The sequence below is a fragment of the Balaenoptera ricei genome, chromosome 16 (assembly GCF_028023285.1).
Source record: "Balaenoptera ricei isolate mBalRic1 chromosome 16, mBalRic1.hap2, whole genome shotgun sequence".
Classification (NCBI taxonomy): Eukaryota; Metazoa; Chordata; class Mammalia; order Artiodactyla; family Balaenopteridae; genus Balaenoptera; species Balaenoptera ricei.
The window spans coordinates 15,947,975-15,965,848 of NC_082654.1; the positions used below are offsets into that span (position 1 = coordinate 15,947,975).

The window sequence follows — 17,874 nt, forward strand, 5'->3', positions numbered from 1 at the left end:
TATTCATATATTGTTCAGTGTATAGTCATGAAAGACCTTTGGTTAAAGATAAGAAACATTAAACAGATTGATGATAAAATACAAGTGAATCATTTTTATCATTAACATTTTTTAAAATTCTGCAAACTCTTATTCTCAAGTTGATGTTCACCATATTCATAAGTTTCACTCATCTAAGTAAAATTCTTCTTTAAATCATTGGAAGAACTATGGTATTTCAAAAGCCAATGTTTTAGAAGGATAATATATTAATGATTATCTGCAATTTTTTTTTTTTGATTATTAGCAGTAAAGATTTTCCTCACTTATGATATTTAGAGAGAAAAGCTTGGAAATAGCAGGCTGAAATTTTTTTTTTAGCTTACCATTAAAAAAAGCAATAAAAGTAATAAAAATCAGTCAGTTGAATGTTTAAGCTTAAATATTAGAATTCTAAGCATCTATATGATCATGTTGCAATAATACAAAGTTAAAATTCAGTGTACATTTTTTCCTTGGCATGTGTTTAAAGATTTCTATAATAAAAAATAAGCAAAATAGTATAATGAACCTCACACATCCATCACCCAGTTTCAGTTAACAACACCCTGCCATCCTTGTTTGATGTAAACTTCCACTCCCTCTATTATTTTTTAAGTTATTTTTTAAAGGTATAATTGGCATACATTGATGTACAGATCTTAGCTATAAGATTTTTTTAAATGGATACATCCACATAACTTCTATCACAATATTGAACATTTCCACATCCCCAGATATTCCCTTGTGTCCCTTGTCAGTGCATTCTCTTACTCCACAGTTCTAAATAGATTTGCCTGTTCTAGAACTTCGTATAAACAACATACTCTTTTTGCATAAGCTATCTTTTGCTCAGCATAAGGTCTGTGTGATTCATCCATGTCCTTGTATATAGAAGTAGTCATTCCTTTTTATTGCTGAGTGGTATTCCATTATACAGCTATACCACAATTTGTTTATTCATACTATTGATGGGCATTTGACTTGTTTATAATTTTTTGCTAATATGAATAAATCTGCTATGAAAATACTCGAAAAAGTCTTTTTGTGGATTTATGTTTTCATTTCCTTTGACTAAACATCTAGATGTGGAATTGCTAGGCCAAGGGGAGGTGTACGCTTAACTTTATAAGAAAATGCCAAATCTTTTTTAAGTCGTTGTACCATGTTAAATTCTCACTAGCCACGTATGAGAGGTTTAGCTGTTTTACATCCTCATCAACATTTAGTATTGTCATTTGGTAGACAGGCATCTAAGTGTGATTTTAGTTTGCATTTCCCTGGTAACTAATTATTTAAGAACTTTTTCATGTGCTTAGTGGGTATTTGCATATCTTTCTTTGTGAAGTGCGTGTTCAAGTCTTTGTTTCCCCACTATTAAATTGTGTTGTTTATCTTCTTATTGAGTTGTATGACTTCTTAAAAATATATTCTGAATACAAGTTCTTTGTCTACTTTATGTTTTACAAGTTTTTTTTCCCAGCCTGAGATTTGCCTATTTATTTTCTTAATAGTCTCTTTTAATGAATAGAAGTTTTAATTTCAATGAAGTTTAATGTATCAGTTTTTATGGTTTGTGTTTTTTGTATCCTATTTGTTCAAGAAATCTTTGCCTAATCCCAGGGAACAAAGGTAGTCTATGTATTCTTCTAAAAGCTTTATAGGTTTGGACTTTAGGTTTACATCTGTCATCCATCTCAAAATAATTTTCGTATGTACTGTGAGGGAGGGGTTGAGGTTCATTTTTTTCCCACGTGGATATCCAGTTGTTCCGGTTGTTGAAAAGACTCCTTTCCTGGTTGAATTGCATTGGGACCTTTGTAGAAAATCTATTGATCATGAAAGTGTGGCTCTCTTTCTGGAATTTCTAATCCATTTATTGATCAACTTGTCTTTCACTGTGCACACTGTCTTGATTACTGTAGCTTTATAGAAAGTCTTTTTAGTCATATAAGTCTTCCATCTTTGTTCTTTTTCAAGATTGTTTTGGTATTCCTAGGCTCTTATGTTCCCATGTCTATTTGAACATCAATTTACCAGTTTCTATTTAAATACACCTGCTGAGAATATTATTGGGGTTACATTGAATCCATAAATTAATTTCAGGGAAATGAACATCTTAATATTGTATCTTAAAATCCATAGACAAGATATATATCTCCATTTATTTAGGTTTTCTTTAATTTATCTCAGCAATTATTTGCAGTGTTTTGTGTAGAGCAGCCTTTTTCGATGAGATTTCACAAGAGAATTAGCCCTACTGCGCTAATGCATTCTTCATATATAATGAATTAACTTACTGTGTATCCATCTAGAAATGCATTAGGGTATTACTTACATGTGGAATCTAAAAAAGGCAAATTCATAGAAACAGTGAGTAGAATAGTAGTTACCAGGGGTGGGGGAAATAGGGAGAGGTTGGTAAAAAGGTATAAGTTCTCAGTTACAAGATGGATAGGTTCTGGGTATCTAATGTATAGCATGGTAAATATAGTTGGCAATACTGTATTGTGTAAGTGAAATTTGCTAAGAGAGTAAATCTTAAGCTCACTCTCTCTCTCTTTCTCTCCCTCTCCCTCTCTCTGTCTCTCTCTCTCTCACACACACACAAACACACACACTCACACAAAGGTAACTATGTGAGGTGATGGATGTATTAATTAACTTTAGGGTGGGGATCCTTTCACAATGTGCATGTATATCAAATCATCACGTTGTACACTTTAAACATCTTACAATTTTATTTGTCAATTATACCTCAGGAAAGGTGGAAAAAGAAAATAAATATATTAGCTTGGTAGAATCTTTGGTAGAATTAAGAATCTAACTGGGCAACACCTTGCAATTCTGCAGTACAATATCACAAGCAGTGTATTGACATTGATTCAACCAAGACATAAAGCAGTTGCATCACCACAAGGATACCTTGTGTTGCCCTTTCATAGCAGATATAACTGTTTTAAAAGTTTATTTTTTACTTCTGGTAGGTACTACTATAAATTATATAAATAATATGTTTGTACTTGCATTTCTTTCAACAATTGCTCTTAAACTAGGAACTTTAATACTCACTTCCAGAGTTTTATTAGTTTTAAATCTACTGTTGGTAGTCTTTATAACTCAAAATAATATACTGCTATATTTTATCTGATTTTAGATAATACCTCCTGAGTCCCTATAATGTGAAAGGAGGAAATTACCACTCCTTCACCTCACTTTTCTTCTCCTACACACGTTTTCTGCCTTCTTACTGTTCTCCTCTATACCCTACTTTTACATTGTCAAGGTTTACAATATTGTACATCTTCTAACTTTCAGGCTTTCTTGTTTATTATAGGTTGATTTTGAGATCTGAAAACCAATAGAATGCATTTATAACATTAAAGTTATATAAATGTTCTTAACTGCAAAGTAGGTATGTGATTGGACCTGTAAGAAAAGGAATTATTTTGAGCATTGATGCTGTTTTGCTCTAAGAGAATGTTCAAGCATTATCAAAGCATCATCATCAAAGGGCCCTTTTCCAAAATCCTTATTTTTTTTTGCTTAGAATTATGTTACTTTGTATTACTTTTTAGTTTGCATCATAGTTGCACCATGATTTTCTTATACAGATTTTTAGTTTACACAAAGCTTTTAATCCCAATTCTTTTTTTTTTTTTTTTTGCTAGGCAAAATGAATGTATTAATGGCATCACTAAGATCTTCTGTCCTCTTAATCATACTAACTTGCTGAATGAACTCTCTTTCTTGAAGATGCGTTCTTGGAACCCTCTGACCATGTTCTAACCATATTTCTAGATCTGTTGCATAGCTGTCACTGTGGGACAAACACCACCACTGTTTTATTCTTAAACTAATTCTACATTTTCTTGGAATCTATAGTTTTATGTTTGAGGATTAATTTTTCCTTCTGTTTGAGTCAAACTTTTTTCAGTAAGGATGCATGGGAGGTCAATGGAATCCTTGCAAGTCTGAAAATGTCTTATTTTGCCCACATGCTTGATTGACCTGGTAGAGATATCCAGATTCAATGGTATGTTTTCCCTAAAACTTGAAAGGCTTTGTTCTACTGTTTTCTGAAATTCAGAATGTCTGCCAAGTCTGACGGCAGCTTGATTCCTTTTCCTTTCTTGGTAACCTGATTGGGTCTCTGAAAGCTTTAAAGATCTTCTCTGTATCTTCAGAGGTCTGAAATTCCACCAGGATGTGTCTTGCTGGTTGTTTTTGTTTGTTTGTTTGTTTTCTTCATCCTATTCAGCACCTGGTTTGCCCTTTCAATATGAAGACCTGTGTCTTTCATTGGGTCTGGGGAATTTTCTCTTATTATTTTCTCCCCTCTTCTCTGTATTCTCTTTCTGAGATTCCTATCAAATGGGTGCTGGGTGTCCTCCATCTCTCTTAATTCTTCTTTCATATTTTCCATCTCTTTTTTATTTTGTTCTATGTTCTTGGCAATCTCCTTGACATTTTCTTCTAGCTTACCTATTGAATTTCTTTTTATTTTCACAATCATTTTTAATTTCCCCAAACTCTCTTTGTCTCTGCTTGCTCCTTTAATCTTTTCCCATTTTTATTTCATGGATACAGTGTGTTCTCAAATACCTTAGAGGATGTGAATTGAATTTGAATTTTTATTTAGGTCCTCTTCTGTTGTATGAATTATTTGTATTCTCTAGAATCATGTGGTTATATTTTCATCTTGATCCCATTTTGTGTTGTTTGTTTTCCTCAAATGTCTAGTGATTCTTACTTGTTTCTTCACATGTATTAATAAATTAATAGGGAAATTAATAAGGAAATTTCTAGTGGGGGAATTAATTTTTCCTTCTGTTTCCTTGCTGGTGTAATTTTCCTCTATAGCTGCAGTGTTCTGCATTGTCTCTGTACAAGAGATCTCTAAAATATAATCTTCGATACATTTAGTAATATATTGATCTAAAATAAGTTTTACTTTAAAGTCTGTATCATATACCAAATGAAATGGCAAAATAACCTTTTAAAACCCCAAGGAAGATTATGGAATTTTATATCAATATGGAAAGGTTTGGAGATCTAAGTTTAAAAATTAATGATGTAAAGAATTAGCTGAATTACTAAAACTGAAAATTAGGGCAATCTAAATTATTGAACTTTATTAGACTAAATGATGTGTGGGTTTTCATTTTAATAGCAAATCTCACTCTCACTTTAGTCTTGTTCTGTTCCTATGGTATCATAGTTTAGATGCCCAGGAACCTAACATCTAATTCATTGTTAGAAGCCGTTTGCACACATCCTGTGTGAAGCCGGCACCTCCTGACATGTTCGCTCTGTGCTGGTTTTCCTCCCTCCTACTTGCTGACATTTGCTGGCGCTGCCTGGGGAGCTGAGTGGGCTGGCCCGGGGCTGGCTGTCCTGCCGCACAGGACAGCTGTCTGCGAAGCCCAGCGCCAGCTCCCAGGACTGAGCACCTCACCACTCAGGAGCATGTGCCTCAGGGCACGAGAGGCCTTCCAGGCTGCCAGATTCCAGTTCTTTCCAGTTTGTACTTTTTAGAAGTAGTTGTTTGTGTCTCTCACTGAGACTGTTTTAGAAGTGCCATTTAAATTTTGTTAAAAACCCACTGTAGAGTGACCTCACCTGCACTCGTGATGAATAGGGGCAGGGAAGAAGCTAGGCCCTGTAAACAGAAAAGTTCTGGTCTGGAAATCCCTCCTCTTCCTTCTCCCTCCAGAGTGCTCTGAGTCATGGGTCTGAGAGATTCAGATTATTGCAAATTCTTGTTCTTACTGAACCCACGCTGGATGAGAAGGCCTCAGCATAGCACTAGGACTTAGTGACAATGGAGGAAAAGATCCATTCAGCATCCGCTGTGAGTTGAGTTGTGTCCTCCCAAAATTCCTCTGTTGAAGCCCTACTTCAGAATATAAGTGTATTTGGAGATAGGGCCTTGAAAGATGTCATTAAATTAAAATGAGGTCATTAAGGTAGGCCCTCATCTAATATGACTGGTATCCTTATAAGAAGAGAACATTTGGGCACAGAGGAAGAGAGAAAGAGACATGAGACATATGCACACACAGAAGGCTGACCCTGTGAGGCCACAGCAGGAAAGTGGCCATCTGCAAGCCAAGGTGAAAGGCCCCAGAAGCCAAACCTGCCAACACCTTGACCTTGGACTTCCAGCCTCTGGAACTGTGAGAAAATAAATTTCTGTTGTTGAAGCCACCCCAGTCTGTGGTATTTTGCAGTGACAGCCCTCACAAACTGATTCAGAATTTTTAGTCAACAAATCCTGATTCTTTCCCTGCTGCCCTCAAGGACAGGAAGAAGGCATTCATTGGGGCCTGGGTAAGTAGTCTGATCACTTGATTCTAAACCTGTGTCTTTGATTGATGACATTGGTGCTATCAAGGAATGATTTTGACTAGCCTTGCTGAGTTCTAAACTCTTTGGATATCAAACTTGGATGGAGAGCTAGTGAGGGAAATCAGAAAGACTGTAATTAGGAGAATTTCACAGGTGTGCAAGCATAACATTGTGTAGGATGTTAGCTGAGATATGCTGATAAGGGCCAGTTGCCACAGGCGATGGCAATAAAGATCTGGAAGTTCTGGTTTGCCAAAGAGGCTGACACCCCAATAAGACCCTGACTTCAGAGATTAAAATTTGAAGTCCCTTGGTTTAGTTGTACAGAGCTTCATGAATGAAAACCTTTCTTTTCATTTGATTTGTTTTCCCCCCATCTCTTCAATGCCATTATATTATCATTGGTGTTTCTAGCAGCAGGATTATTCAATCTGAAAAACTCGAATCCTGCTGGACTTAGTCCTGACCTCAGTCTCAGGTTGTGGACTCTACATCATGCATTCACCCACTCTGTGTCTCAGCTTTCTTTACCTAAAAAGAGAGATAATTCCTGCTCCCTACTTCACAGAGATATGATTTTGATGTCGTAGGCATCAATTTTGAGAAAGAGAGTGGACTTCAGAAAGGCCTTTTTTCCCATTCAACTTGGATGTGAGAAAGTGATGTAGCCTCTTTGAGCCTCAGTTCCCTCATCTATAAAATGGGCACAGTATTACCTCCTTGAAAGGGTATTGTGCGTATTCATTGAGAACATATGGAAAGCACCTTGCATTAATCCTTGCATATTTTAAGAGCTCAATAAATGTTAGCCATTGATGATGACTGTGATGATGATATTACTAACAAGATGTGATTTCACTGCTCTTGATGCCCTCCTAACATATTGCTCTGTCTCATGAAAGGAACATCTGCTTTAAGACTCAGGTTGGTTGAAACCATCTAACATGAGGGGTATAGGATTTAGGAGAATGTGTGGAGGTATAACTACAGAATGAGGTCTTATTCCTTTAACCTACAAGCGCTAAAACTTCAGGATATGCCATAAAGCAGCCTTTCTCTAACTTTAATATGCACATAAATTCCCTGGAGATATTGTTAAAAGGCAGGTTCTGATCCGGTAGGTGGGAGTGGGGTTGGGTGCTGAGATTCTGCATTTCTAACAAGTTCCCAGGCAATGGCAAAGCTACTGCTCCAGATCAGCTTCGAGCAGCAAGGTGGTGGCGCTGTGACCCCAACCTGTTTGTCAACTCCACTTTTACCCATCAGTTATTATTTTCTATTGCTTCACATTAAAATTCATAACAATTTCATTTTCATTTTTCATCTTAAATTGGCAGGGCTCTTCTTTCCCATCCTTAGCCTCTCTAACACTTTATTTTTTTAACAAAATAAGAATAACAACAATGACAATGACTAATATTTATATAGAGATTACTATGTACCAGGAGCTGTTTACTTAAATTCTTATGATACCCCGTAAGGTAGGTACTTTAATCATCCCCATCTTATAGATGATAAGACTGAGGCACATATAGGTAAAAGAACTTGCTTAGATACTCATCTAGTGCATGGCAACTAAGATTATTTTAGGAGTCTATTTAAAGGAGCCTGTTGTAAATCAGAGACCCTAGAGATAGCTGGAATAGTCCAGTTTAATTTATCAGCTTTTGTTGCTCACAGTTTGGTTTCATCACGTTTTACAAAACGTGGAGCCCACCTTCCTGGAGCCAGCGACAATGGTATTTATCCAGAATGCACTCCCAGACTAACTGCAGAGGCTAGGTATCCTGATGAGTACTAGAGTGACCCTGGGACTAGACCCCATGCAGTGAGCTCAGCTGTGGTTTGCTAAGTAACAAGACTTTAAGAATGAAGATCACAGCAAGCAGGACAGATCCTGCTTCCATCCTAATTTGAATGTAAATTCAACTTTATCAAGCAAATATTATTTTCTATTGGTTTACATTCAACCTCAGAAAGTTTTTATTTTTCATCTTAAATTGGCAGGTCTCTTGCTACTTTCCTGTCCCTGGCCTCTCAATCTAGTACTTTAAAAATGTTGAGAATAAGAATAAGAATAAAAATAAGAATAGGAATAAGACCACCGCTGTACCTGCAAGCCTGCCCTGTAGGGTTGTGGGCAGTTCCAGGAAGAGCTGTAGTAGACAGACCTGAGCACGTTCCTGGATGAGAACGGGGACCTTTCTGTTAGGAGCTGTGTCCTCTGCAACTTGGGGAAAGTGCTTACACTGGAGCACATTGCTCAGAGCCCATGGTTGGCCATAACCCTGCCTTGGCCACTCACTTATTCTGGGACCTGGGACCAGTCACTGACTCTCATGGTCTTCATTTTCCTCCTTCCTAAAGTGAAAGGATTGGACAGGATGGGAATTTTTCAAAGTGTGTGTTTGTTTTTAGCTATGGAACCCTGTCTTCAAATAAAGGCTCATCTGGAAGCCCAGAAAATAAGATAGATGAGCTGAAATTTCTCTGGTAGAAGTTGGGGTGGAGCCAGAGTCAGCCCTTCTCATCCCTCTCCAGTCCATGAGAAGCCTCATTATTCTGTGTATGAGCTTGAAAACAACTGGACTAGGTGATCCAAAGGCTCCCTCTAGCTTCTGTACGGTCTGTCTGTGCCTGTGTGCTCAGAGGAACAGAGATTGGAGTATCAGAAGGCTACCGTTGAGGAGAAGTATTTGACTGCTAAAGGCAATTTTGTCCTTGACCCCAATGGTTGGTTATTAAGAACCCTAAAAAGGTTTAGCAAGGCATCCTCAGTGTTGACTTGTTTTGAAAGATTTAAATGCATGTTGGGTTTTTTTTTTTCTCCTCTATCATTAAACGTACCTTAAACTAGACTTATCCTCTTGAATTTGGGACAGAGTAGAAAGATTTTTGTTTTGTTTTGTTTTTTTGATTTTTGACTAGGTTTATAAAGGTGTGATGTATATAGTTACAGGCTAGCCCAACTCCCTTTGCTAAAGTAAACAAATGATCTTGGAAGAGATGAAAGTTGAAAGCGGGCAGAGATTAAACCATTAAGATTTTCAAAAGTCAGTAGGAAAGTCTTTGGAATAATTAGTTTGCATGAGACCATAAATAAATGATTGCTTTCATTAAAGGCTAGATATGAATGTTTTGCTGTCCGTAAATTGTTAACTAGGCAGGGTAATACAGAATGTTAAATTAAATTTAAAGTTTCCCAAATTACACTGAGTTGAATCAGAGTCAGTGGTTTGAAGTAGCATTCTCATTCTCATTAAAATGTGGCATATTTTCTCTTCCCACTAACTTTGAATAAAGCTTCCAAAGAGAATGCAGCTTCCAAACTGGTTGCTAGTGGTACACACTGAGTGAAAGATATAGGTGAGACAGAATGATGTAGTACCGTTTCCAGGGGAAGTATGTGTTTTCTAGATGTTTTTTCTATTTTCCTACCCCCTAACAGCAAAAAATTCCATATAACATGTAGCCCGCTGTGTATAGCACAGTCAATAAATATCCTCCTTCCTTCTCTAGGGGTGAAGCTACATGTGAAATCTTTTGCAGTCGCTATGATCATATGTCACTTGTGAGCAAAATGGTAATTAATGTGGAAATTATAAAAATCCAGACTATAGTCAATCATGATTTAACTTAATGTTTGATCCTCATACAATGAGAGAAAGGTAGAATCTCCTCATTCTGCAGTAATTTTTTTCGTTTTAAGACTTCATCATCGCAAATTTTCAAAGGCACAGAAAGACTGGAATCCCCCAGTTCCTACAGTTTATTTGTGTCAAATGAGCATGAAAGAGAAATGGCCTGTTTTTTTTCGCAGGGAGTATAGAATACATTTTAATCCCCACTAGCCTAGCCCAGCAGGTTGTGTAGGAGTGAAGGTCAGGGCAGATGAAATAGATGAAAGTGGGAGAGGAGGGAAATAGCAAATCCATGACTGTCCACTTCTTAGCTGTGGATGGGCGATGTAGAAGCCGTCTGATGGCAACCACTAAGTACGTTCTGCTTCGAATTAGTCCTTCTTTATTAGAAAATGTTCACACAAATAACAGCGTTGATATTGGTTAATTGCATGCAGAGCGACGTGAATAAGGCTCGAGGATGTTGCGGTTGAGCCATTTGATCACATCTCACTCTAGCACAGTGATGAACATGTACAGACCTGAGTTCAAGTTCCTGCTCCCCTGACCACAAGCTCTGACTTTAAGAAAAATTACTTTCTCTCTAGGCTTAGTCTTCTCATCTGTTAAAGAAGGATTAATAATACCCTTCTTCCAAGTACTTACCTTCTAAGGTTGTTATGAGGAAAAATTGAGAGATGCAGGTGAGAAATGCCTATCTTAGTTCCTGGGACAGAATAACTGCTTGAAAAATATTAGCCCCATTTTGGGGTGCTGGCGGCAAATAATAGGGGGCAGCATCAAGTAGTGATTAGGATAAGCATAAATTCAGGTGATGGATTCCAATGTACTAGCTATACTGTTTCCATCCAGCTAATTGTTTGATGTGGGGAGTCTAGTTTCTTGAGATTTCATCTCAAGTCCTTTTTGACAAATAGTGGCCAAAAAAAGAAGAAAGGAAAAGAAAGGGAGGGAAGGAAGGAAGGAAGGAAAAAAGAAGAGAAAGTAAAAGAAAAAGAGTTGATAGAAATGTTGGGTGGCACTGTTATCTCTAACCTTTTCTGATACAGATAGAGCAGGTATTATTAGACCATTTAACAGATTTAGAAGTCAGTTTGGTGACTGACCTAGGATCATTGGTGAGTTAGCAATAGGACCAGGTCAAGAAGTTGGATCTAGTAAGTGTCAGATGGCAACTCCAATCTGAACATGGAACACTGCTCTATACAGTGGGCATGAGGTTTGGGGAACAGTCTGCCATGATGGTGGTCCCCTCACTGCAGCCTTTGCAGAGACAGGCACTACCCATCAACTAGGTCTCTTTGTGAAGGAGATTAATTCAGGAGAATCTCATGAAAACAGTATGTGACTCAGAAAAATGATTCTTTTGACGTCAACAGAAAGAACTCCTCCCTTCTCCCATGGAGTCTTTAGTATTTAGACCTTTTGCAAAAAGCATTAGCAGCCTTCGATATACTCTTACTTTTTGTACTGCTAAATTCATATTTTGGATCACCCCGCCATTATCTCAGGCATGGAGATGGCTTTGGCATCTTCTCTGATTTAATGATTTGCCTGGAGCTGTTTATTCTGGAGAGAGTTTTAGCATCCTGGGCATGGGTCTCTGACTCAGACCACTTGTGTCCAAGTCCCCAAGTGCCAGCTGTATCTCTTGTTAGTGGAGTGGCCTTGGGCAATTTCTTCAACTTTCTCTCTGTTCAGTTGCCTCATCTTTCTGATGGAGATGATAATGGTACCTGCCTCAGAGGGTTATAAGAAATCAATGAGAGAATCTTTGTTCAAAACCTGCAGAGAGTGAGCCCTCAGTAAATGTGAGCTATGAATAATAATAAGGCTATCCTATTTGCGGTTTATGAAGCTGAGATACACAATGACCGTACGTTGATATTATCTTAGTAAAGGTGTTGATGTTATCTTAGTAAAGTCCATAAAATTTCATTTCCAGTCACAAAAATAATGACATGGGATCCACGTGGAAATCATTAGCAGAAACTGGGTCTAGTAGCACAGAGATCGTTGTGTGCCATAAAGACCATATCTAGATGAAGCCACCGTCAGAGTGCTTTGTGTTTAAGTGGGTGGTGAACTACTAGTTCTTTTAGTTCCTGAAACTGATCTTTCCCATGGAGTCACATAGCTGAGCTTGGATTGAGGCCAATCATCGGGGCTTATAATTGAATATCATCAGAACACAAGTTCAAGGGAAATGACAAATCAGTACTTAACTTTTTTTTTTCCTGTGCCTTTCTAGTTAGGGTCTAGAAGGGTCTTCTTTCTTACTGAATATGACCTTTTAAGAAATTTAGTTTCCGTCTTTCCCAATAGAATCGTTTTTCTTATGGGATTAAATTTGCTTCAAGTTTCTGTCTCTTCTGCTTAGTTTAAAAGATGAGACCAGGGCCCTGTGCATGTTTTGTTATTGATATCCCCTATTTTTCACTCTTAGCTCTGTCATAAATTATATTATGGTAGGCTTCATCTCCTAAGCCCAGTCTCTTAATACAATCTGCTGTAAGATGTGCTGTTTGCCTGGGAACACGCAGCATCTGTGTTTCCAGGTTAGCATCGCGGGGGACCAGACCGGACTTGCAAACAGAGCCAGGCGCTGAGGCCTATGGTAGCCATCTAAATAGCAGGACTGAATGTTGCTGGTCAGAATTTTCCTCCTTATACATTCTGTGTGGCCTTGGCAAGTTCCTAAATTCCTCTGGCTCTAAGATTTCTCTTTGACACTGTGAAGTAAATTATCTCTAAATTCCCTTCTTGCCCTCTGCTTCCTTAGAGCAGTATTTCCAAATTCTGTTTTGGGGTCAGTTAATATTTGTGCTGGGGTTGGGCGTTCTGTGGTCCAATAAATTTAGGAAATGCATCTTATCTTATTTTTGTCTTAAAGAGTTACAAGGCACACATGTCTCTGAGAAGTCCATGATTAATAAACCTGTTTAACAATGTTGAATGAAGCATTTCTCAAATATAGGTGAATATGCAATTGAAGGCATGTTTTATTTATTAATTTTACTGACTGACAATCGCTTTCCTGGGAAGACTTATGAGGAGCATCATTTGGGAAAGATTTCTGCTCCAGCTTCCTCAGGTGACTGAGTTATGTAAGGTAAAGAACACATAGCAGTACCTCTGATTTTAGAATGACATTGTAGGGAGTACCATTGCCATTTAATTGGAAAACGGTTATGTAAACAGTTTCTAAGCAATTGGCTTTTGGATTCTACTAAATTGCCAGTGTATCTCTGGCTCAACTCACAGAAGTAAGATTTGGAGGAACATGATCAGGAAGGAACTACTTTATTGGCTAACACTTCAAAAAGTCAAAGTTTCCATGTTGGATCGTGCCCCAACTCCCTCTCCGTGCTGTCCTGCCTGTAAAAGGCAAGGAACCCGTCCATGAAGGTTACTTTGAAACTAGAATCCTGTTTTAGTCCCAGAAAAGAGCTACAGCACTACACGTGGTTTCTTCTTCCCCCTTTCATTTAAAATCGGTTAGGGATCATATTCTGTGATTTCAAGGGAGTGGGAAAAACTAGCTTCCATCACAATCAAAATGAGGACTAATGAGAAAAAGAAAATGCAATGATAAAAGACTTCTGTTCCATCCTTCTGGTAAGAATCCTGAGACACTAATAAAAAAACAGTAGGGCTAAATTATGAAATCACTGTCATGAGAATGCTAGGCATTGGGCGTAATCAGAAGATTTCAATAAATGCGACTGGCCTTTTGGCAGCAGCTAATGTATGACAGCTCTGCAAATGCCAAGCATTTTATCAACAAGTGGTCCAGTTGTGATCCTTTGTCTGGCGCCTGGTGCTTCGGCCAAGTCAGGAGGACGTTATCAGAGGCACAGAGTTCCAGATGGTGGCCTGGACTCAAGGAAGGGAGGGTGGGGCGACCCAGGAGTATGACCCAGAGCCATTTCAAAAGAAATCAAAAAAGCCACCTGGACAGAGAAGAGAGTAAGCTGAGAATGTTCAATTAAATAAGCTTAATGTTTAAACAATGTGATCATGTAGTCTTTCCTTTCATTGGGTAGATTATGGGCCTTATATTGAATTAACTATCTCAGAATTGGGTGCTGGGGCTTAAGTTTTTATTGCAGGAATTAAATGAACTGCCCTCACACTTAAAACAGTTATGCCAGTTTCCTTCTACCTCTTAGCCTCTAAATGTGTCTGATGCTGGAGATATTTGTCCTAAGTGTCTTCTCCCATTTAAACTGTCTTCATAATGTTTCCAATTTGCAAAAGCCCTGGTGTTCAAAAATAACTGGGAGAAAAGTTGGACTGTGGGTGGTAGGTAATCCAGCCCAGCATCAGGGCATTACTGACTAGAGGAAAAAATGCCTCTTCCTGAGCCTTACCGGAGGAGGCCATTGCTTTCAGACAGCCTGTACCTAATACAGAAGGGCTCCAAGTCCATGACTGGCCTTGGACCAGCGCTTTGTCAGGGAACCACATCCAGGCTGATAGGGAAAGGAGTCTGCCCGAGTTGGAGTATTTTTGTTAAATCCTAGCACAAAAAAAAAAAAGTGCTAAAAGCCCATCTGGCGAGATGATCATTCGTTAAGTGAAAAGAGGATGCAGAAGCCTTAGGGAAATCGATCCTTTTCTTTCCTTGTCTCACATGTTTGAGTTATTGTGCACTCACAGTGATCAAAATCTGCATTCTGAATTGTGCAGATTGGAGGCAAACCGGTGGAACGTTCTGGGCGTGTTTTAATAGTATCTTCCCAGAAAGGGCGGTTTTCTGCAGCTGTGGTGTCAGTGAACTGATGTGTTGTTCAGAGTAATCTTTAGAATTGGTGGGAGACAGAGCACAGAGAGCCAGGAGTTGAGGAAGGAGCTAGAATTGTGCCGGAAACTCCTCATTCTTCCAGAGCTGGCTGTGACACACCCTCTGGGTGGCACACCCCTCCCTCGGGTCCAACTCAGCCCACAGACTCGTGGGAGGAAAGCCAGGGCCCAAGCCTCTCCTCTGAGGAGTGGATGCAGTCCTTCTGTGTCAGCCACCTCGGGAAGAGAAGCTGAAACCTTAGAGCTTTGTGCGCGTTAATGACCTGGGAACCCATTGAGCTCATGGACCCTCACCACATCCTCGAAGACAGCCAAGGTTTGACTGTCCGTATTTGTAAACTCGACATACGTGCTGTCTGGGGTAGACTGTGTGTTTAAAGATGAGGAGAGATGCAGTGACTTTTCTACTGGTTAAAATAGTTGTACGCTTATTATCTTAACCCTCTATGTGCACAACATGTTTGTATAAAATGCGTATGTTATATATTAACATATTTATAGATATCATTAATATAATGGGATTTAAAAATGGACAGCCTATCTAAATTTAGATAGGTTGGTCTGTTGGAGCACTTTAGAAGGACTCCTCAGTGACTATAGGTGAACATCTGTGACCCCATTTCTGCTCACGTGCTCTTTTCCTTTCACCCGCCATCTCCATGCCAGTACCTCTGTGTTAACATAGCTTCGAGATGAAGTCTTTCATCCCCTTACGTTACAATGTAGTTTTTCTCTCCTTGGATCAGGCACTCTGGGTGTTTTGTTTGAGTTAGGGGTGCCATCCCTAGGATGCTCCCCTATGAAGTTGTGCTTCGTGAGACAGGTCGTACCCAGGTGAGACTGGCTTCAAGAGTGCCGCAGCCCACCCTGCTCCGCATCCCCAGGGACCGACAGCCAATGCCACAGCCTCAGAGGAATCCCAAGGTGATTTTGCTGGCTGCTCCATTGAAACCAGCAGACCTTGTCGATTCACGCTGATGCTTTTGATCCTAGACCGCTTAGGGTAAGTGATTGTAACATTTTGGCTTCTGGAGAGTAGACTATCCGGTAGTCCCATGTAAGGCAGATACGCTTTGTACCTGCCACCATCACTTTTGAACGCTCTGCTCTTCTCGGTTTACCAGGACCTCCGGTGAGCTCTGGTTCGCCTTCCTGTAGGACTGGGAAGCCTTGGCATTGCTACACTTCACATGTACACACTGTTGAGAGGTACAAAGGAACTGAATGTTGGCATACTCTGTAACTGATGAATAATTCATGGGGGCTTTCTGTGCCATAAAATTTTCTTCTATAAATGAACATTACTTTGAAAGACAATGCTGATTGAAAAATCTGGAAATGTGGTGTCATATTCTTTATTGATCTGCCTTCAACATTTGCTGGGAAGGCAAAAGTTGATAGACATCAGAATAATTAAATTTAAAGCTGACAATAGCCCCAGGTGGGCAGTAAGCCAAAACCTCAGCCGCAACTTTTTCTTACCAGGTTCTTTCTAAAGTGTAACCACCTGATGTTTACAAAAGGCCTCTGGATTCTTTGACACTCTCTGGGCTTTCTTTGAAGATAGAATCTGAATGTTAATGATAACACCGTACATATTAATTAGTATCAACACACTACTGATATTTATAGTTGGAAACTATGATTCGATGGCTTTTCCTAACTGAAAGGGGTCCTAGAGATAAAACTAGAATATCTCAAGATGTCTAAGTGTCACTATTTGAATAAATTTGAAGTCCTCTGATTCCTTGCACTGTAAAAAGAGTAAATTTTTTTTTTTTTTTGGCTGCATTGGGTCTTCGTTGCTGCGCGTGGGCTTTCTCTAGTTGCGGCGAGCGGGGGCTACTCTTCGTTGTGGTGCACGGGCTTCTCATTGCCGTGGCTTCTCTTGTTGCGGAGCAAGGGCTCTAGGCGTGGGCTCAGTAGTTGTGGCACGTGGGCTCAGTAGTTGTGGCTTGCGGGCTCTAGAGCGCAGGCTCAGGAGTTGTGGTGCACGGGCTTAGTTGCTCCGCGGCATGTGGGATCTTCCCGGACCAGGGATCAAACCCATGTCCCCTGCATTGGCAGGCAGATTCTTAACCACTGTGCCACCAGGGAAGTCCCCAAAAGAGTAAATTTTAATTTCAATTTCCAGGAAAGATAGGGCAGGTTTTGCAAAATCTTACATGAAAGAGAGATTATAAATTAACAGACTAAGTCATATCTGATTATATTTTTAGTGGTCACTGGAAAGAAAAATTCTTTCAAAAGAATTTCATTTCTTTTCTCTTTTTTTTCCTACTCCCCTCCTTTCCACTCCATGGCGTATTTTTAATGTATTTGGAATCTTTCCACTTGCTGCCAGCTGGAATCTACAGAAAGTGTATCCCTAGAACACTAAACAGTTGACTTGAATCTCAGTCATATTTAAATTGGAAGTTGGCAAATTATTCTGAGTCTTAAAAAGAGGCACACCTTATGTCTGTGTCTTAAAAAGAGGCACACCTTATGTCTGTAACATAAGGAGTTTCACTACTCTGCATTGTTTTAAAAGTACTCTCCATAGGGAATATTGACAATATTTTTTAATGACTTTTTTTTTTTTTTAAATAGAAGGATGTTTTGAAAGGATGTCTAATAAACATGTTTGACCATGCTTGAATTTGGTGTCTTAACTGGTAGCTGGGTCCCGGATACTTTAAAACAACCAAGTTTTCACCTGCTCATCCATCCCTCTTTTTTTTTTTTTTTTTTATTTTAGATAAGAAGTGATTTATTAGAATAGGACGAAAGTAAGTGGGCAAGGGTTTACCACCCAAGAACTTAGTGGGCTACAGTTTTATAGTCAAAGGAAAAGTGGGGAAGGCAGGGACATATACCCTTCATTCTTTTTTTTTTTTTTTAAACATCTTTATTGAAGTATAATTGCTTCACAATGGTGTGTTAGTTTCTGCTTTATAACAAAGTGAATCAGCTATACATATATACATATATCCCCATATCTCCTCCCTCCCGCATCTCCCTCCCTCCCACCCTCCCCATCCCACCCCTCCAGGCGGTCACAAAGCACCGAGCTGAT

The 17,874-nt window shown here is 39.0% G+C and overlaps 1 protein-coding gene across 2 annotated transcripts in view; it reads left to right on the forward strand.

The window, feature by feature from the left end:
• Positions 1–17,874, forward strand: part of ABLIM1 (actin binding LIM protein 1) — a 343,354-nt gene that overhangs the window by 88,167 nt on the left and 237,313 nt on the right. The window contains exon 1 of one of the 2 annotated variants that reach the window (XM_059899459.1): positions 5,996–6,351. The exons of the other annotated variant lie outside the window; for it this stretch is intronic. The gene's annotated coding sequence lies outside the window, so the exon portion shown is untranslated. Of the gene's footprint in view, positions 1–5,995; positions 6,352–17,874 lie in introns of those variants that run through there. 2 annotated transcript variants of the gene reach the window in all.